We start from the raw sequence: 18,450 nt of genomic DNA, 5'->3' as shown, positions 1-18,450 counted from the left end.
CACTTTTCCAAGCCATTACAGTGTGCCACCTTTAAAATGGAAATGATGGGGTTCCTGGGAGCACGCCTCAGTCAAATGAGCTCCCTTAATGCTAGGGGCAGGGTCCTTTAGATCAGTTAACACACTGGGAAGACCTCAAAGATAAGCCGATAAGACACACCCAAATCACACAGAATACCCAGGCCAGAGAGGGGGCGGCAAGTTCAAAGGCCCCGGGGCACAAAGAGTTAGTGCAAGCAAGAACAGAGACCACAGAAGGGAAGGAGAGAAAATCACCCTCAGGCAAGGTCACATCAGGCGGACTTTCAGAACGTGATCAGGAATCTGGAGCTGGTTCCAGGGGTGTGAAGCTGATGGAGGGTTTTGAAGAGAGAAGAGACAGGATTTGCCAGGAACCGTCATGCTGGTGAAGGAACTGTGCTGGCTGGAGGGTAAACGCACAGAACTCACCCGGGGAGGTGACGCTTTTGCGGCTGTTTCCATCTGGCCTGGTCCTGAGAGCCGGTCACTGGTGGAAGGGCCTGCTCCTGCGGCCAGAAGTCACATCCAGGTACTGACACCAGCCCCCCAGGCCTGGGACGGCTGACTCGGGGGCCAGCCATCCGTCCAGCTGAGGTTGTTGAAGTCCCCTTTGCTGGTATGGTCAGTGTCCTACCCTGCTCCCGGGCTGAGCCTGGACTCCTGCCTTCTGGAAGGGACGGGGCCTCCCACCCTGGGCTCCCTGCGCTGATGGTTTTATTCAAGCTCTGAAGGAAGCAGTAATGAAGGCAGGGACTGGGGAAGTGACCAACCCCACCCCCCGAGTCCTACCATCCTCCAGGGTCAGCTTTCGAAGGGCCTCTTCTTGATAGACCAGAAATAAGCCACTATTTGTTGAGCACCTACTATGCTCTGTGCCCACACGAGACAAAGATGGTGCCTCCTTCATATCCTCAACCACACTTCCAGACAGGCATTTTCTATCTTATAAAAACAGAGAGGGTCAGTCGCCGGAGGTCACCCAGCTACTCGGCAGAAGAACCAGGGTTCAAGCTAGTCTTAAACAGCACTTCTCAATCTCTACTTCTTCTCCATCCTTCTCCTTCATTCTAGAGCTGAAACAAAGGCAGAAGCAATCGTTCTATTCTAGACGGCTCTGTGGTTTTTAAAAACATTATTGTCACAGAGGTTTGTGAGTTCCTCAAGGGCAGGACAACTTGACCTTGAAGCGTCCTTCAGTATAAGTTCAGAGTCGGTTTCTGTGATTGTTTATGAAGAGCCCGACAAAGCCAGTTATCTAAATAGAACTGAAAATGGAGCCGAAGCCACCCATGTTCCAACACGTGTGCATCGACCCGATCGGGGCCGGAATTCATGATTCAGAAAAGCCACATATTACTATTCCCGAGGCCACTTCCGGCTAAGACGCAGTAGTGAGAATCAGCTTTACCTGGTTTGCAACTGGAATAACCCTAAAAACCCAACAAGGTACGAGACACCACGGCTTCAGAGACAGCAGGCCCCGGGGGATCCAGGGTCACTCCTGTGGGAAGAAAACCAGCCCAAACCCTGGAATCTCTCAGCCTGGACAGAGCGCCCAGAAGCCTCTGAGGATCACGGAGCCAGGAAGAGCCCTGGGGCCCTGGGGTGGAGGACATGCAGGGATCCACGGAGCCAGGGTTGCACCGAGCACCCGGAAAAGAGGGCTGAGCAGAGGGTCCCCACAGGTGTCAAGCCTGGAGGAAGAGCCACCGAGAGGCTTGGAGGGAGCCGTGCTGGGAACCCGCGGGGTCCCGCCAGACAGAGAACACCTCCTCAGCCATGACGCTGCGTGGAGTAAGCTCTGGCTTCCATACAGGTAAAGTCATAAGTCCTGGACGGCAGGTGACAAAGAAAGGTCCTAGACAGAACGGCATCCTACGCCTGTCCTGGGATCTCCTTAATAACCAGGAAGAGAAGGGGGACGATGGTGACTGCACTGCATGTAAAAACCCTAGGGAACGGTCTCCTTTTTGGTTGGCACAGAACCGAGGTGGTTCTCTGAGAAGCAGTGACACCACTTTAGAAGGTGAGTCACAAACCCATCATGAGATTACCTCTGGGACGACTTTTACGGGGTTTTACAAAGATCAAGGTCTCTACAGCAAGTGACAAGCTCAGGTAACTGCTCTAAAGGACGAGGTGTTGAAGAGGAGTCGTATAGAGACGGCCTCTTCTGAATACATGGCCCTCCTGATGCAGCACGAGGCTGGAAATATTAATCATCCCTGCCAAAACCATGTTTCTAATTGATTTAACGGATCTCCATCGAGCACCAAAGAATTGTCTATATGCGGGATGAACGAGAGATTAAAAAAGAAAGGAAATAGATGGTGTTTGCTGCTGAGGGCCATTGCCAAGTAGGAATGACGCATCGAAATTTCCTTGCCAGCGTACCCCATGTTGCTTAGAGGAAGGACTCGTGGAAATGGATTTGCCTTGGACATTCGCTGTGACATTGCATGTATGTTTGAGAAAGGTGACCCTGCTCAAGGACCAGGGCGGATCCAGGTTTAGGGAGGATCCTACTGGATTAGGGCGGATCCAGGTTTAGGGTGTATCCTGCAGGTTTTAGGGAATATCCTGCTCCTTAGGTTTAGGGCGTTCCCGGTTTAGGACAATCTGGGTTTAGGGCGGTTCCAGGTTTAAGGTTATTCTTGCAGAGAATAGGGCGTATCCTGCTGCCTGAGTTCCCGTTGAGTTTTCTTGGGATTCAGTGGAGAGCGTGAATTTGGCAGCAGAACTTGGATTTCCCCAGAACGTGTTTGTAGAGGGCCGGTGTGAGTTCGGGAATGAAGAATTGCTGTTTGAATCTACAAGGTGTGTGGTGGCTCGTGATTCTGTGCCCAGCCAGACTGCGGCAGTTTGCTCTGAAAACGAATGAGGCAGATGATAATCATATCACCCGAATAATAACACACCTGGAGAGGATCCACAGACAGAAATCCCAGGACATGGAGTCTGCCTGGGCCTCCTCCACCACGATCTGTAGATTCACACGGACACTTGTCCCAGCTCACGGCACTCGGCAGTGTGGCCCACTGACGGTGGCCGTCTACCCATAAGCCAGGCTGACCGCCGGTTCAGGAGGAGCCATTTGCCCCCGACGGTCAGATGCCCTCCTTCTGCTGGATCTATCTGACCCACAGTCGACTCTTTCCCCAGTCCCGTGTCCAGTTCTCCTGGTTGACTTCGTGCCATTTAACCTCCAGAGACAGAACAGCCTCTTTGCTGGTTTGAGGTGACAGTTGCCCCCTGCATGTCCAGCTGTTCCCTGTCATCTTCTGCCATGATCGTCACCACTGCCATGAGGAGCACTGTCGTCACTATCGTCACCGTCATTGTCCCCGTGGATAAAATTTTCTGGGCATCACAAACCAGACTCAGTACTAAAGCTGAGACTAGGTCCCAGGAAGGTATCCCCATCCTGATTTCCATGTTCTTAGGACCTTGTGAATTGGTGATGTCTACGTTTTACAGATTTAAAAAAAAAACAACTGTGATTTAAAGATACCAAGTAACTTGCCTAAGTTCACCTCATTTTAAAAAACACACGCATCAGCATTCAAGCCCACGGGCTCTACCATCTTGGAAAACTCTTGTTTGATGATGCAATGGTTTCTCTTTTCTCTGTTCAGTGCACGTCTCCCAAACTCCAGGAACACAGACTCTAGCCGAGGAGTTAACTTATTTTCTATTATTGTGGCTTCATCAGTACAGCATTTTACTCTTTGGGATTTGTACCCTAAGCCTAGAAGTTATTTGAAAAGATTGAAAGAATCCCTTTGTTCCAATTCAAAAGCGTTCAGCTGGTACTAAAACTATTACCAGGGCTCCGTGCGGACGGCCCGTTTCCTTCCCGTGATCGACTCTGCGCCCTGACGGTCTCCCAGCCAACTGCTTCCCAGTGAGCTGCTCTGTTTGGTGTCTTCTGTACTGTGCAAACAGCAATAAGGCAGAGCTGCCTCTCCGTCCTCCGTCCTGCCGTCTCTGTGCATCATAAATGCTGTGGGGGTTCTCGCCAGGGACTCCTGGGGGGGTACAGACGGCTGTTACTCCAGTGGCTCGCCGCTCAGACCCAGGGTGGTTCATCTCTGCACAGCAAGGGGCTGCCGGAGGATCCATCTTCCACCGAGCCGCTAAATATGAAGTGCAGGTGGGCATCGGGGGTCGGACCTGGTCTGACTAACCCATGAAGGACTCACCTGCGGGATGCACCCGGGAAACTCAGCTGCCCGTCGGCTCCTGCAGAGCGCCAGCTTCCCGAGGGTGCGGAACTCCTCCTTCAATCCTGCCCGCCCTCCACTCCACACCTGGCACACAGTGGGTACTCCATTTGTAGTTTTCAACATTGAATCGTAAATGTTTTAAGATAGAACAATGTGGAGACAAATTCTACCATGAAAACCTCTTCACTGAGTCTACCATGAAAATGCTGCTCGATCTGGTCCATCCCTTGTCCGTGCATCTATGAATCCGTCTTATTTCCGATGCATTCCAAAGTCCCTGCCAACATCAATACACTCCCCACCGGGCCCAGGCACTGCAGCCTGCATATCATTAACTGCAGCTCAATATTCGAAGGCGCTTTTTCTTTTGATGAAGACTCACCCACAGCAGAAGGCACAAGTCTTAAGGGTTCACTCCTGGGTTGTTATGAGCCAAACTGTGGACCCTCCCAAAATTCCTGTGTTGAAATCCACCCTAACTCCCAGCGTGTGGGGGTGGGCTGCACAGGAGCTGCCCTCTTAAGGAGGTCATCCAGGGTGAAGGAGCCCATTGACGTGGCCCCTAGTCCAATAGGACGGGGGTCCTTAAAAGAGGAGGAGGCCACCTAAGATGGGACAAGAGGGCCACCTGCAAGCCGAGGAGAGGGCCTGGAGCAGACCCTTCCCTGCAGCCCTCGGAAGGAAGCCACTTCACACACCACGGTCACCCTCCCAACACGAAGGGACCCGGGGGGCCTCTTGTCCTCTCCCTTTGTGTTTTGCTGCTCAGCTCTTGGGCCTTCCTGGAAGCATTCGGGGCCAGGACTCCATGTGGCCAGGCCGCAGCCCTAAGGAGAGCAGCACTGTGAGCTGATGGTCGGCCACTGGTCAACTGTCCCTAAGGGCGGCCTCTGGAGACCAGGTGTCACGGTCAATTTGAACTGTCAACTTGATTGGACTAAGAGATGCCAACCATGAAGGGATTCTGGGCGTGTGGATGAGGGTGTGTCCAGGAATGACTGGCCCGAGAGACAGCCAACTGAAATGGAGACCCTCCCCAAGCACGGGCAGCACCGTCCAATAGGATGGTGGCTTGGGTGGAGGAAAAGCTGGAAGAACAAGGCAGCAGCAGGTGCCAGCTTGAACCTGCTTGAGTGGCTTCTCACTTCTCACACTTCCAGAGCAGAAGAAGTGATTCCCCAGAAGACGTCGGTGGGGACTACGGTGGGGACTACGGGACTACGGTGGCACCGCTGACCCCTCTGGTCCTGGGGCTTTGGCCTGTTGGACTGTGCAGCTCCTGGTCCCTCAGCTCTCCAGCCTGCAGACGGTCGGACACCGTGGTAGTCCACGTGTGGTCGTGAAAGCCGACCTCATGAGTCCCCTTTTGTAGTCATACTTCCTGTCCTTAACACACGGCAGCGACTGAGCCATCTAGCAACATGGAGGGCGGTTCTCTGTGGACTTGCTGATTAAAGGAGCCTGGGGAGAGGGGCTCCCTCGTTGCCAGGCGTGACTTGGGAAGACAGAGGTTGCCCCCACCCACTCCTGAGCTCACGTAGGTGCCAGGTTCTGGAAGTTGTCCGACCTCCTACAGTGATGGATGCCCGAACTCTCCTAGACTCAGAGTTTTTCACTGGATGATTAGGAAATGGGATAGATGGATCTCTTCCAAATTGTACTCTTGGGCAGGCCAGAGAGTTTAATTTAAATTCCTGAAGAATTTACATATGTGGAGGGGAGAAAGTTTTGGAAGCCAATAGAACTACATTTGAAGAACAATCATGGCTTCTTTCCAGCGTGGGACCTCCAGTGGTCAGCCCCTGAAGCCTCAGTCGCCTTGTTTTCAAAGTGTAAATAACACCACCAACTGGAAAGAGTTGCTGGTAAAGATTAGAGAAGATTCTCTCCCTCTATCAACACTCCCGGGCCGCCTGGACAGGTGTCACCTTCGTCATCCTCCAGCAGTGGGCTGTGACCTCTGACTCGCCAGCAGGCCGGACTGTGACTGTGAGTCCCCTGGGCCTTTCTTCCTAGGAGTGCGTCAGCCCTATGTTTAATGCAAGAAGGGTAAAGAGGCAGGTCTCTGAAGTCGCAGTCCAGGGCTGAGGCATCTGTTCCTCTGCGTTCCCAGGACTAAAGAGCAAGCCTAGCGATTTCACACACAGTCATACATTATTGATGTCCAGGAAAGACGGCGCTGATTTAACCTGTGGCTCGCAGAGACATAAGTAAGCCTTGTTAAGTCAGTGCAAGGAAGGGGCCTCTCTACCTGATTTTGTTCCCTCTGGGCTCCAGAATTACGGCTGGAATAGCTGGGGCTGGGGGGGACGGGGGTGACCTGGACTCACATCCACTTAGCAATACCTACAAGAATTCTGATGCTCTGGGATCTTTTTAAAAACAAAGGAAAGATCTGGAGAGAATGCTGAGCCTTTGTGCTGGCTTCCAAGGAGGACCTGGCTGGTCCTTTTCTAGCAGCCGAGTCACAGTGATGGGCCACGAGGTCTCCAGGGCACGGACTGAGTCGTGTGCCGGGGTGGAGGAACCAGAGGGAGAGGTGACTGTAATGCACGCAGGTGGTGTTCTTCCTCTCCAGGCCGCGCACGCAGGGTGGTTCTTACCAGAGGCCAAAATCTCAGGTGCCTCTCGGGGCCAACCGTGTTCCATGAATGAGTGACAGCTCTGTTGCAGGAGGGCAGCCCCCGCTCTGTGCCAGCTGGTTGTCACCAGGTGGGAATGTGCAGTGTGACCTTATCGTCCTGTTTTTCAGGATGAGTTGGAAGAAAATATTTTTGTGAAATCTTTAATTTTTCAACGATTGACATTTTTTTAAAAAAAAAAAAGTGCTGTTTAAGTCAAACCTGTTGAGGGGCCAGGTTCAGCCCTCAGTTGGCCAGGCCGGAACCCGGCTGCTGGAGTTAGATGGAACTGGGACCAGGTCTCAGCTCCGGTCCTTATTATTTGGTGACTCGGGATAAGGCTCGGCTTCCTTTTCTGCCCAATGGAGACGGAGACGGCGGCTGCTTCGTTGGTTGGTTTTCAGGTGAATTGAAGGAGGCCCACAGAGCCTTGAGCCCGGTGGCCAGTACCTAGGGTTAGCGCTAGTTTAAGAAGTGGCTGGGGCCTCCCAACGTGGGGACAGAATTCCAGACTATCCGACAAAGTGAGGCTCCCTGGAGTCCACACAGTGATGGACCGCAGCTCCTTCAGTCCATCTTCTCTATCCCCACGCATCCACGTTGGCAAACATTCTGAGCCGGCCTCGTCCCCAAGAGCTATCCTCGACAAACCATCTCCTCCCTCCTCAATTGCAGCCCAGGCCCATACCAATAAATGGGGCTTGTCTCTGTCCTATTTTGAGGGAGAAGTGGATCAGGGCCAAGTCCTTCTGAAGAGGCCCCTGGTGAGTTCCGGATTCCCTAGGGAGTCTTCTCCGTCTGCGTACCCTGTCACCAGAGGATACTGTCTACATAAAAGGTGACAATGTCAGGACTGCGTCAGGTGGGCTAGATAATCAGAAATGACCATGATTTGATGGGGAAAATGAAATGCACTTTTGTCATCACAAACAAGCGACTGGCTGGGTTTTGTCCTGTGTTTTATGTATTTGGGGGGTGGAGGCATGGCTCTACCCATTCATCAAGTGCCATTCCCAGCCCCATGGAGGGGCTGCCCCTCGAGGGGGACATTGTCCCCCAGGGCTCTCTCCTTCCTCGTTGCCGCACAACCTCCGACCAGTGTATCTCACTTTGCATAAAAACCGACAAAATAGTTGAGACCTTCCATTCCCTTTGTCTTATATACTAGATCCAAAAGAAAGTCCTCAAAGTACCTGTCCCACCCCCTCTGCCCTTAAGTCTGCTCCATTCACTTAGTAAATACTTCTGAGGACCTACTATGTGTCCGGCTTTTGAGGAAGGTGGATGAAAAGATGCTACTGTCTTCTCGCCATAGGATCCCAAACCAGCAGGGAACAGGCAAGCAGACAGTCAGAGCTCATTAATTTCCTAATGTTTCTCCTCTCTCCACTTGAAGAAAAAAATGAGTGGAGTCAGGAGAAGATTACACGGAGGAAATTAAGGGAAAGGAAAATTAATATAAGCAAGTAAGGGGAAGTCAGAAAAGATCAGTGTCCACCATGCAGACACTGAACAGGCTGATGGCGCCTGCACACTGAGCACTGAGCTTCCTGGTAGCCAGTGCAAGGAGAAAACTAAGAAGCTACAGGACAATTTGGTCTGGTCAGTGGAGGAGGAGAGGCATGTGATCCTGCAGAAGTGTGGAGAAGACGTCTTAGAGATCCTGTCTGATGTGAATCCAAAGCACACGCGGGAGTCATGCACATGGATGAGGCCAATGTGGGCAGACACACCAAGTTCAAAGGCCTGGAGACGGTGAAGCGCAGCAGCCTCAGGCTAGAGAGCAGAGCTCGGGAGGCCCTGATGCCTGCCATCTCCCTTTACTTGCTGAGGCTGGTGAATGCGAAATCACAGAGGGAGTCCTGCCAGCAGTCTGTCCTTGCAGCTCCCGCAGCAAGTCACTGAAAAAGGTGAAATTCAGCAAGAACGGCCTTGGCTGCGGGAGAAAAGCACATTCTGAAAGTCTGGCATTTTCTTTTGGTTCCAGGCTTGGCAGCGTCAGGAGTACACGAGAATCGATTCCGAGGTGAATGCCTGCTGGTGGAGGAGCATTACCAATGAGAGCAAGCCCTGGCCCTCCTGCCCCTCCACCCTCCAGATGGCAGATGGTCATCACCAAGGCCACAGCTGCCTGGGCTCCACTGACTCACTGGCTACCCTGGGAGTCCTCTGACCACACCCCTGCGGCCCTGAACAGATGCCCAGGGCTGACCCTGTGGAGAAGCTCTTCGCCCTGCTCACTGCCCCATCTTACCACCAGACAGCCGATCGACCCACGGTGTGCCCCTGGGCTGGGCACGGCGCTGAAGGCAGACCCCGGGGGCCTCGGAAGACCCACATTGTTGGTCATGTCCCAGGAGATCTGCAGGCAGAAGGTCTACTGGTGTCACCTGCAGAGTCGGGAGGGAGGCAGAGTGGCCGAGGGAGGGGTGAAGAACAGCGCCCTGCGGTTCTCTGCTGCTCCCGAAGGGGCAGGAGAGGCCTTTCAGAGAAGTCCCAGGGTGAAGCCGGGGCCAGACCTGGGTGCCCCACACTGACCGGTTGTTCCCCGAGAAGGGGACCCAACCTTGAACATGGCAGACCTTCCTCGGGCTGGGCCAGGGTGAGCTGTTGGCCGCTGGCCTTCCTGGCAGCTAGGGGAACGAATGCACCTGCGCACCACGCAGAGGAGATGAGCTCTCAGAGTACAGAGGAGAGCTGCAGGGCCAGGCAGGGAGCGGGCATCTGATGTCGGCGGTGAAGACAGCCCCCCAGCTGGGTGACGGAGTGGCCAAGGGCCAGCTCAGCAGCGGGAGACCAATTAGGAGGCTCCCGGAGACATCTCAGCCAGAAGGAGGGCGAGGTGGTGGGAACGGACGGGTGGACGGGTTGGACCAGCAGGACGTGACGGATGGCTGGCTGGGAGAGGGGAGGACTCTGGATTGGCTCCTGGGTGGATCAGGAGATCAGAACACTCTGTGTCCCATCTGGGCAGAGGGAGGCTGAGGCCCGTCCAAGAGGAGACGTCCTGGGGCTTGAGTGTGCGGCTGGCGAGAACAGTCCAGGCTGGAGGCACGAACAGAAGGAAGGGAAAATGGAACGGGCGCGGGCAGGTCCAGATGCTGGACCCCAGGGTTTTTGCAAAGGAAACAGCAGGAGAGGAAGGTAAATACGAAGCCCTCCCCACGGGGCACGGCACTTCACAGTTTGCAAACGTCCTTTATTCCATTATGTAAATGGTTCTCCGAGGAATGGAGGGAGTTTCCTTCATGGGTCCTGGCAGTGGGCCTTGGGTTCTACGATGTCCTCCGTAATTCCCACCATGGGCCTGAGACATAAGCCCTGTGACTCTGCTTTAGAATGAGGGGAACCGAGACCTGGGGACGGCAATGACTTTTCCACGGTCTAAACACAGAGCTTGCAACCTAGATCCCTCTGACTCCCAGGCGGGTCTCTGCACTCCATGATCCTCTCTCTCCTGTGCCTCAATACTCTCAGGTAGAAGAGGGGAGCCTGAGCTCCGTGCCTAAACAGCATGGTGCACCCCTCATGGGGCTCCAGCTGCCCCCTCCTCAGCACAGCGTGACGGCAGAGCTCTTCTGTTCAGGCTGGTCTAGGGGGAAAAATGGGACTTTCCGCATTGACCTTAAATACCCCTGAATGTGAATGGTCGGTGGGTGTCCCTGGGTGGGGGTGGAGGTAAATATGTGAAGGAGATCAAGAAGCTGTGTCCAGAGAAGAAAAAGCAAAACCCAGAAAAGCTAGATTCGAATCACTTCTTGAATCTTAAGTCTGAGAGAGTGAACTAGTGGAAAGGACTCGTAATTCACGAACATATGCAGAATCTCAAAATCTTCTCATGTTAATGGATGGCTGTGTTAAAAAAATATATTTCTGAACCAGTTTGTGGCATATGGTTCGCAGACAGAAAGAGAAAGGATGGGCAGGGGACATGGAATTCATTAAAATGATAAGCATTCCTCCTTGTCTTATGCTTATGAGTTGAGAGAGAGCCGTTCACTCTTCAAGGCCGATGCCTCGCTCCTGTGATGGGTGAGCCTCCTGGGTGCCAGGTACCACACTAAGCACTGAGGACCCATTAGTGCACAAAAGCCCGCCCACCCCAGAAAGTACGTGGGGGGGGGGGGACGACACACAGGGCTCCTGGTGTTAGGCCACAGGCATGAGCAGCGGAGATGGAATTCATTGAGGACTCAGGGCCCAGAATTCCCTTCCTGGTCCTGTTGCTAAGGAGCAGCCCCTCTCTCGCGGGAAGACTACCCCACCTTTCCATCTCCCCACCTCCCCATCCACGAAGCAGGAACACGGGCTCCTCCCTCCTCGTGCACCCAGCTGTCCTGCCACTCAGTCCGCCTGAAAGACAGACTGCTGTTCCCCAGGGTGCAGAACACCCAACCGGCTGCCCTCCTGCCCCCTGGGACCACTTCCGGCTCCTGCGGAAGCTGTGGCTACAGCGGCCACCGGTGCTCCTGCTTCCTGCTCCACGTCTCCTCCTCCTCCTCCTCCTCCTCTCTCCTCCCTTCTCCTACTAACCCAGCCACCACCACGAGGACTCTCTCCACTCTGCCGCTGCTCCCACTGTCCAGCTCCGGCTGCCCCCTGACCACATGGCAGGCCACCGTCACTCTCGGCTTCCATGACCCCGGCTCTTGGTGCTGCTCTTCCTTCTGCAGACACACCTTCTCGACTTCCTCCACCCCATTCACCTCCATCCCAAGGCAGGGACACTTGCTTGTCCTTCCTCGGTGATGACAAGGACTCCCCCCACTACTCTGTATAATCAGAATGCACCAATTAAAAAGAACGAAAAGCAAAAACAACCCCCTCCGTGGTGGTAAAGTCTGTATTTTGATGAGTCCATATTGGTGGCATTCCATTCAGGCCATTTTTTTCCTCTTTGCACGTGTTTTTGGGTGCGTTATAGCCGTACACAATCATGGGGTCCGTTGTTACATGTTTGTACATGCACATGGTATAACGATATCATTTGGCCAATATCATTCCCTAGCACTTCCCTGTTGGGATATTTTGGGCTTAATTTCTCTGTGTTTTAGATAAAACTGGTTTCCTAATATCTGCACCTGGGTGTCTCTTTGACAAAAACTGGACTTTTGGCCTCCTCTTCGGAAGCCAACCCCCAATACCATGTGTCTTCATCTGCAGGAAGTGGTACCGCGACTTCCGCTGTCATCTCTCAATAAACCTGGCAGTCACCTTTCACACTCCTTCTCCCTCGCTCCCTCACATGCACTTTCTCCCCAGTTCCTAGATCTTCCTTTCTAAATGTACCCTGAACATGCTCACTTCTCCCCATGGCCCCTCCCCTGTCCAGAGACGGTTCCTCATCTCCTAGGATCCCTGTTGACTCGCGCCTCCTCTATTTAATTCACCAGTTTTAAAAAGATCTTTCATGCCTCCCTCTTCTTATTCTTAAAGAAAGTCCAAAATCCACAGCATGGCCCACAGGGTCTTATGCGTCCTGTTTCCTCCACGGGAATGCTCCTCCTGTCTCCCCACCCACCTAGGTCTTATTCATTTTGCAAACTTCACCTTAAATGTCACTTCCTGAAACCTCTGGCCTAGACTCGCTGCCCTCTCTGCCATCCCAGTGCACCCTGAACTTTTCCTTGTACCTACATTTATTAATGAAATCATTTGTTAAAAGACTGTCTCCCCCACTCGACCTCGAAGGTCAGGACATGCCTGCACTCACGGTGCCAGGAACAGGACCTGGCGCGCAGCGCGCATTCAGGGAATGCGAGTCACCCCCGACAGGGCGGCACAGCTACTTGCCCTCTGGGTACTTCAGATCCCTGATGTCAGCAACCTGTTCTGTGGGATTCTTTAATTTATTAAAGTCGCTGTTCTACTTTCTTGAACCTAGCTCTTTTGAGTTTGGGGTCTGTAGACCCCCAAATCACAACTTACCAGACATACCAGACTCTAATACCCTCAGCTCTGAGGTGTTTCCGTCAGCTCCTGCACCTCTGAGACCAAAAGACTTGACAAGGACAACCCGGAGGAGGAATAGTGTATCTGGGTTCATGGTTTCAGAGGTCTCACTCCATGGAGGCGGACTCCATCGCTCTGGGCCAGGGTGAGGCAGAGCGTCGTGGCAGAGGGGTGTGGATGTGCAACCAGGTGTGGGTGTGCCTAGGACGGGGCATCGCCACTCGCCAAGGACAAAATACAGATCCAGTGCCCACTTCCGCTGTCCACACCTGTTTTAGTCGCTTTTCCAGTGCTGTGACTAAGGGCCGGACCAGCACAATTATAGAGGGGGAAGGGTCTATCTGAGGGCTCACAGTTCAGAGATCTTGTTCCACAGAAGGCCGGCTCCATTCCTCGGGGCTCCAGACGCGGCTGGGCATCATGGCGGAGTGTGTGGCAGAGGGAGGCAGCTCACTTCAAGGTGATCAGGAAGCAGAGAGAGACTGACTCCACTCTCCAGATACAAATATATACCCCCCAGCCACACCCCAGTGCCCACCCCTCCAGTCACCCCTCAGTTGAACCCGCTCGGGGACCAAACCACTGATAGGGTGAAGACTCTCACGACCATCATTGCTCCTCTGAACCCTCCTGCAGGTGTCACAGGTGAGCTTTTGGGGGACACCTCACATTCAAACCATGACACCCCACCTGCCTACAGTCATGACCGCCATTCATCCCTTCATGTGGATCCATCCACGGATTAGGGCACAGCTCCCATGAGCCAATCATCTTACCTCTGAATGCTCTTGCAGCGTCTCACACAGAGTCTGGGGGGCACCTCCTATCTCAACAATAACACAAGGCAATACGGACACCCCGAATACGTCAGGAAACAGTAAAAGCCCCTGTCCTGTTACTACCATCTGAAGCACGGGCAGCTCAGGCAGTTTCTGAACACGTGTCAGGGGAAGGGCCGTCAGCGTGTCCCAGTCTGTTTCTTGTTTTTAAATGTTTCTCTGGAGCTTCCTTGACCTGATTGCCCTGAGATGGTAGAAGGGCCCTTGTGAGATACCGTCGGCCCTGGGGTACCTTGTGACTGACAGCTCTTTGCAGATAAGGACCAGCATCCATCGTCCAAGTAGCTCCTAAGGGCTTCTGCCAAGAAAAGAGAGGCTCAGGGGAGCAGGAATCGAAAATAACTGAATTTACACCAAACAACACACGCACGCACGCCCAGGCAGTCTCACCAATACCCCTAGAAGAGGTTAGATGCTGAGCTGCAGAGATCAAATCCTCAAGAGTATTTCAGAAATAATTGCATTAGAGCAGGCGTGTTGGGTCTGGGCCCTTGAAGACAAAATGGACCTCACCCAATCACACACCCTCATCCATAAACAGCTGTCACCAACTCGGAGGAAACAGTCTGTATTTATAGAAGCCTTGTTCTCCCCGACAGGACTCTGCACTCCCCAGAGGGGTTTTCTTTCCCCAGAGAATGGCCTTGGGCTTGCAGTGTCTGGGAAGCAGCAGGAAGATGGGCGAAGCTCCTTCAAACCCCCTCCCTTCTGTGCACGCAGACCCACGATCTTGTCCTTTGTCCCCTTGGCCCCCGCAGAGGGGTCTACTGCAGATGGATCATGCTCTCTGTGATACAGATGCCATCTCTGTTGCTGCCACAGAACGTCTCTTGGGTTCTTAGATAATATTGAGAACACGGGGCAGCCGAGCCTGCGTAGCTGCGGATGGACTGACCTCTCGGTACCTCCTAAAACCAGAGGCTGAGGGTGCTCCTTCTCCAGCAAGACCAAGAGAATAAGGAACCCAATGCCAATTACGCAAAAAGCGTTTCCCAAGGTTCAATCAGTATTCTAAGCACCTGACAAGCTTTAATTTCATTTAAATTTGTAAGAACCTTGCAGTGATGCGTGGATGTTGTTATCATTGTGCTAGTAGGGAGACCAAGGTTCAGAGTGGTTGATTAACTTGCCTCTCGTTGCCAGCAAATGACAAAGCTTTCTTGGAACACACGCGTTGATTTCAAAACTCAGGAGGCCTTAAAAGTATTAAAAAAATGATGACTGGCATTTTATGTTCATTGTACCCTGCACCTGTGGCTAAGATCGGTGTTTAACATGCTTTCTCTCTCTTCTTTTCTGCAAGTATTCCAGGAAACAGGCACTACTATACCCATTTTAGACATGAGGTTGCTGAGGTCCAGGACAGCTAAGTATCTGGCCCAAGGATTCGCGGCAGGAAAGCGGAGAAGCGGGAACTTCAACCCAGGTCTTCTGAGCCCAGAGTCTAAATTCTTAACTCAGCACTCTGGAAACGTCTACAAAGGTCTCATACATGGATTCTGGACCAGATTGAGCCATAACCTCCAAATAGCTCACCAAACAGCCCCATTTAAATTCTACCAAATGGGGATGCTGAGTTTCATTCTGCATGTTGGACAAGATGGGGCCAGACGGCATGGAGTACCTTGGACAGCGCCCAGCGGGAGGAAGACCTGTGTGCTGGGTGAGGTTGAATGATGTTACTTTACATGAACATATTTATTTCCACGCCAAAGAACTCTGCTGATAAAAAAGAAGAAGAAGAAGTAATAGATCAACAGATAACACAGGGAAGGAGGGAGGGAGGGCGGGAGGAGGGAGAGAGGAGAAAGAAGAAGGCCCCACTTCCTTATGCACGGGATGGGGATGGCTGAGGTTAACACACGAGGCCTGGTTCCACACCCTTGACCCCCCTAGTCATTCCCCAGCTCTGTCTTTGGGTACATCACACCCCCTCTCTGGGACTTGGTTTCCCCAGTTCTAACCTGGGAAATTTGATTTACCCTCTGTGAGCCTCAATCTCCTCAACTGAGAGCTGGAAACAATATCAGCCATTTTGAAGGGTTGGAAGACCACAGCGGGCGTGGCGCGTGGGTGTAAAACCCAAGGTCTGCCCGGGGAGACCCCGCCTGCGGGCTCAGGAGCAGCTTCCCTTTCGATGCCTGTGACTCCCAGTAAGCGTGGAAGCAGCCCTAAGACCTGTCTGCATATGAAGACGTGTCACCTGACGCCCTCAGCTTGCCTGCGGGAGCAATCCAAAGGCTTCAGATAATTGTCTCGATAGAACCAATTCAGAGAAAGTACATTACAGGAGGCAAGAAAATTGCCTAATCCTGGTGCTGCTGAGTCCCCAATTTGCAGAAGCTCAGAATCAAAATAATGAGAAAATAAGCACCAGGGCCATTCCAGGGCCGGCTCCCCGGGCAGCCTGGCTGCCGCTCACTCACCCAGCCTCCGCCTCTGGGGCAGAGGGTCCTCTGGCCACCTGGGTGCAGCCCCAGGTCAGAAGAGGCTGAAATAGAGAGACAGGGGCACACAAGGGACACAGCAAGGAGTCCCCAGGGGGCTGCAGGGCTGCAAGTGGCGGCTCCGCCTCCCACCAGCCTTGTGACCCCACAGAGGTCCTCTGCCACTCGGGCATCCTCAGGAAGGGGTCACTGGGTGAGGGTGACTGAGCCCCAGCACAGCAGGGGCCCATGGCACAGTGAGTAAAAGCAGGGACCCCAAGTGCACACCCTGCTCCACCCCTCATTAGCCATGTAAAGCTGGGCAAGCCGTTGAACTTGAACTTGAACTTGAACTCCCCGGTGCCTGTTTCCTCCCCTGGAGGGAACGGTGGTACCTACCAACGGAGGGGATTCAGGAGAAAATGCCGACACACAACGGAGCAGAAGGTCTTGAGTTGTACCTGTAACTGTCTGCGCTCTGTGACCATTTAATCTGTCTGAATTCCAAGTACCGAGGGCTCCTCCCTCAGGTCGGTTCCATTACAGTTGCTCAACCTGACGACGGTGTGAAACCGACCGAGTTCAGCAGAGACCACACTCTGAATTTTGAATCTGATCTTGCCCCAGGCCAGCCTCGTGCAGGCCATCCTCCCTCCTGGTGCTGGGCCGTGGCCGCAGCCATAGCACCAAATCAGCCCATGACCACAGAGACGACCGAGGGCTATCCCACCACGCACCGTGACCCTGGCGGGGCGGGTGTGCCCCATGCGTGTTCAGCTGATGATGTTCTGACCTGGCCATGGATTTACCGGGATGTGACTCCTTTGCACATCAGCCAGGTTCACCTACACTTTAAACAAGCCCGGAGATCAGATCTGCATGGGTTTGATCCTAAGCACTGCCACTTCTCAGCTCGGGGGACACCCAGGGACTGTGCCTTCCTCGTCTACAGAAGCTGAGGACGGTGTTACCTCGGGAGGCTGCTCATCTCCGGGAGCCCCGGGTCAGGGCCACAGTGGTGCTCAGCAGAGCATGCTCTTCAGAGAGTGGCTGCCTGGGACCATTCGGCCTCCTAAGTGAGGTCCCATGGCCAGAGGACCCACTCTGAGCAGCACTGGGGTGGGGCTCGGCAGGTCAATGACAGGGGGAGGGCCAGAGCCCTGGGTTTCAGGAGGTACCCGAGTGCATGCTGGGTCTGCAGCTCCGTTCAGCAAACATCTGTTTGTGCTGACTGTGTGCCTGGGGTGCTCAGGCACAGAGCACGGGAGCCACCCAGGTCCCCAGAGCTTGCGGCAGCTAGAGGAGCGCAGGCGTGCACTGAACGTCCGTGAGGTGCCCGGAGCCCTGCTTGGCAATTTATGTATTTTTCACCCTCTGAATTCCTGTGCCAACCATTTGAAAGGGAGATTCATTTTCTAGGGCCTTCATGACACAGCATCAGAGAGCTACAAGCTCCACTGATTTCTGTTCTGGAGGCCGGAAGTCTGAGGTCAAGGAACCTGCCAGCTGCGTTCACTGTGAAGACTCTCCTTGGCTTGTTGACGGCCACCTTCTCATTGTGTCCTCGCACGTTCTTTCCCCGGAAAGAGCCCGACACACTTCCATTAGTGCACCTAAGGGACTTCCAACTTCCCTGGACAGTAGCCCAGAGGAGTTAGCAGAGGGCTGTCCTTGATTCCCTCCACCGATGTGAAACTCACTCACTCCCGAAACACGAGACCTTAAATTTATCCCAGAGCCCACAGAGAAATTGTAACCTTGAACCAGGAAACTCGCATCACACTAGCCTCTCACTGCTGTGGTCCCACTGCCATCCATCAGGGAGGAGTGGCCCCAACAAGACACCACACAACTGGCCACCCAGCCCTCCTCCTGTGGAAGGAGCAAGTGTTCAGGGACTGGAGCCACACTGGTCTGAATTCTGGCTTGGACATTGTCTATGATGTTGGAAACCCCCATGAATTCCCTAAGCCTCAGTTTTCTCATCTGCAAAACAGACCCGGTGCCTGTGGGTTCCATGGGCCATGGAAGGAGAAGACCCATCGGGCAGATACCCTCGCCTTCCCTGTACGCACACCTGCCTTTCTGCCCTCCCCTCTCCCTGCCTGGGGTCTCCCCATCCCGGGGTCCCCGCACGGTAGCTCCTCTGTGCTCTCTGCTCACGCCCCAAGTGCACAGCTCCCCAGCGATCTGGCCACCTTTCTGCCTTTTATTCTCTGATACTGTCCGAGTGTTCCAGGGCTCTGCTCCCTGAGGACCCTTTTCATCTCCCCTTCACAGGTGCCCGGCACCAGGATTTGAATTATGGAAAATGAGCACGAGAAGCCGGTGTCAGAATCACCAGCGTCCGAGGGTTTTATTTCCT

This window comes from Ictidomys tridecemlineatus, chromosome 10 (assembly GCF_052094955.1).
Source record: "Ictidomys tridecemlineatus isolate mIctTri1 chromosome 10, mIctTri1.hap1, whole genome shotgun sequence".
In the NCBI taxonomy this organism is placed as follows: Eukaryota; Metazoa; Chordata; class Mammalia; order Rodentia; family Sciuridae; genus Ictidomys; species Ictidomys tridecemlineatus.
This window is presented reverse-complemented; position numbering follows the sequence as displayed.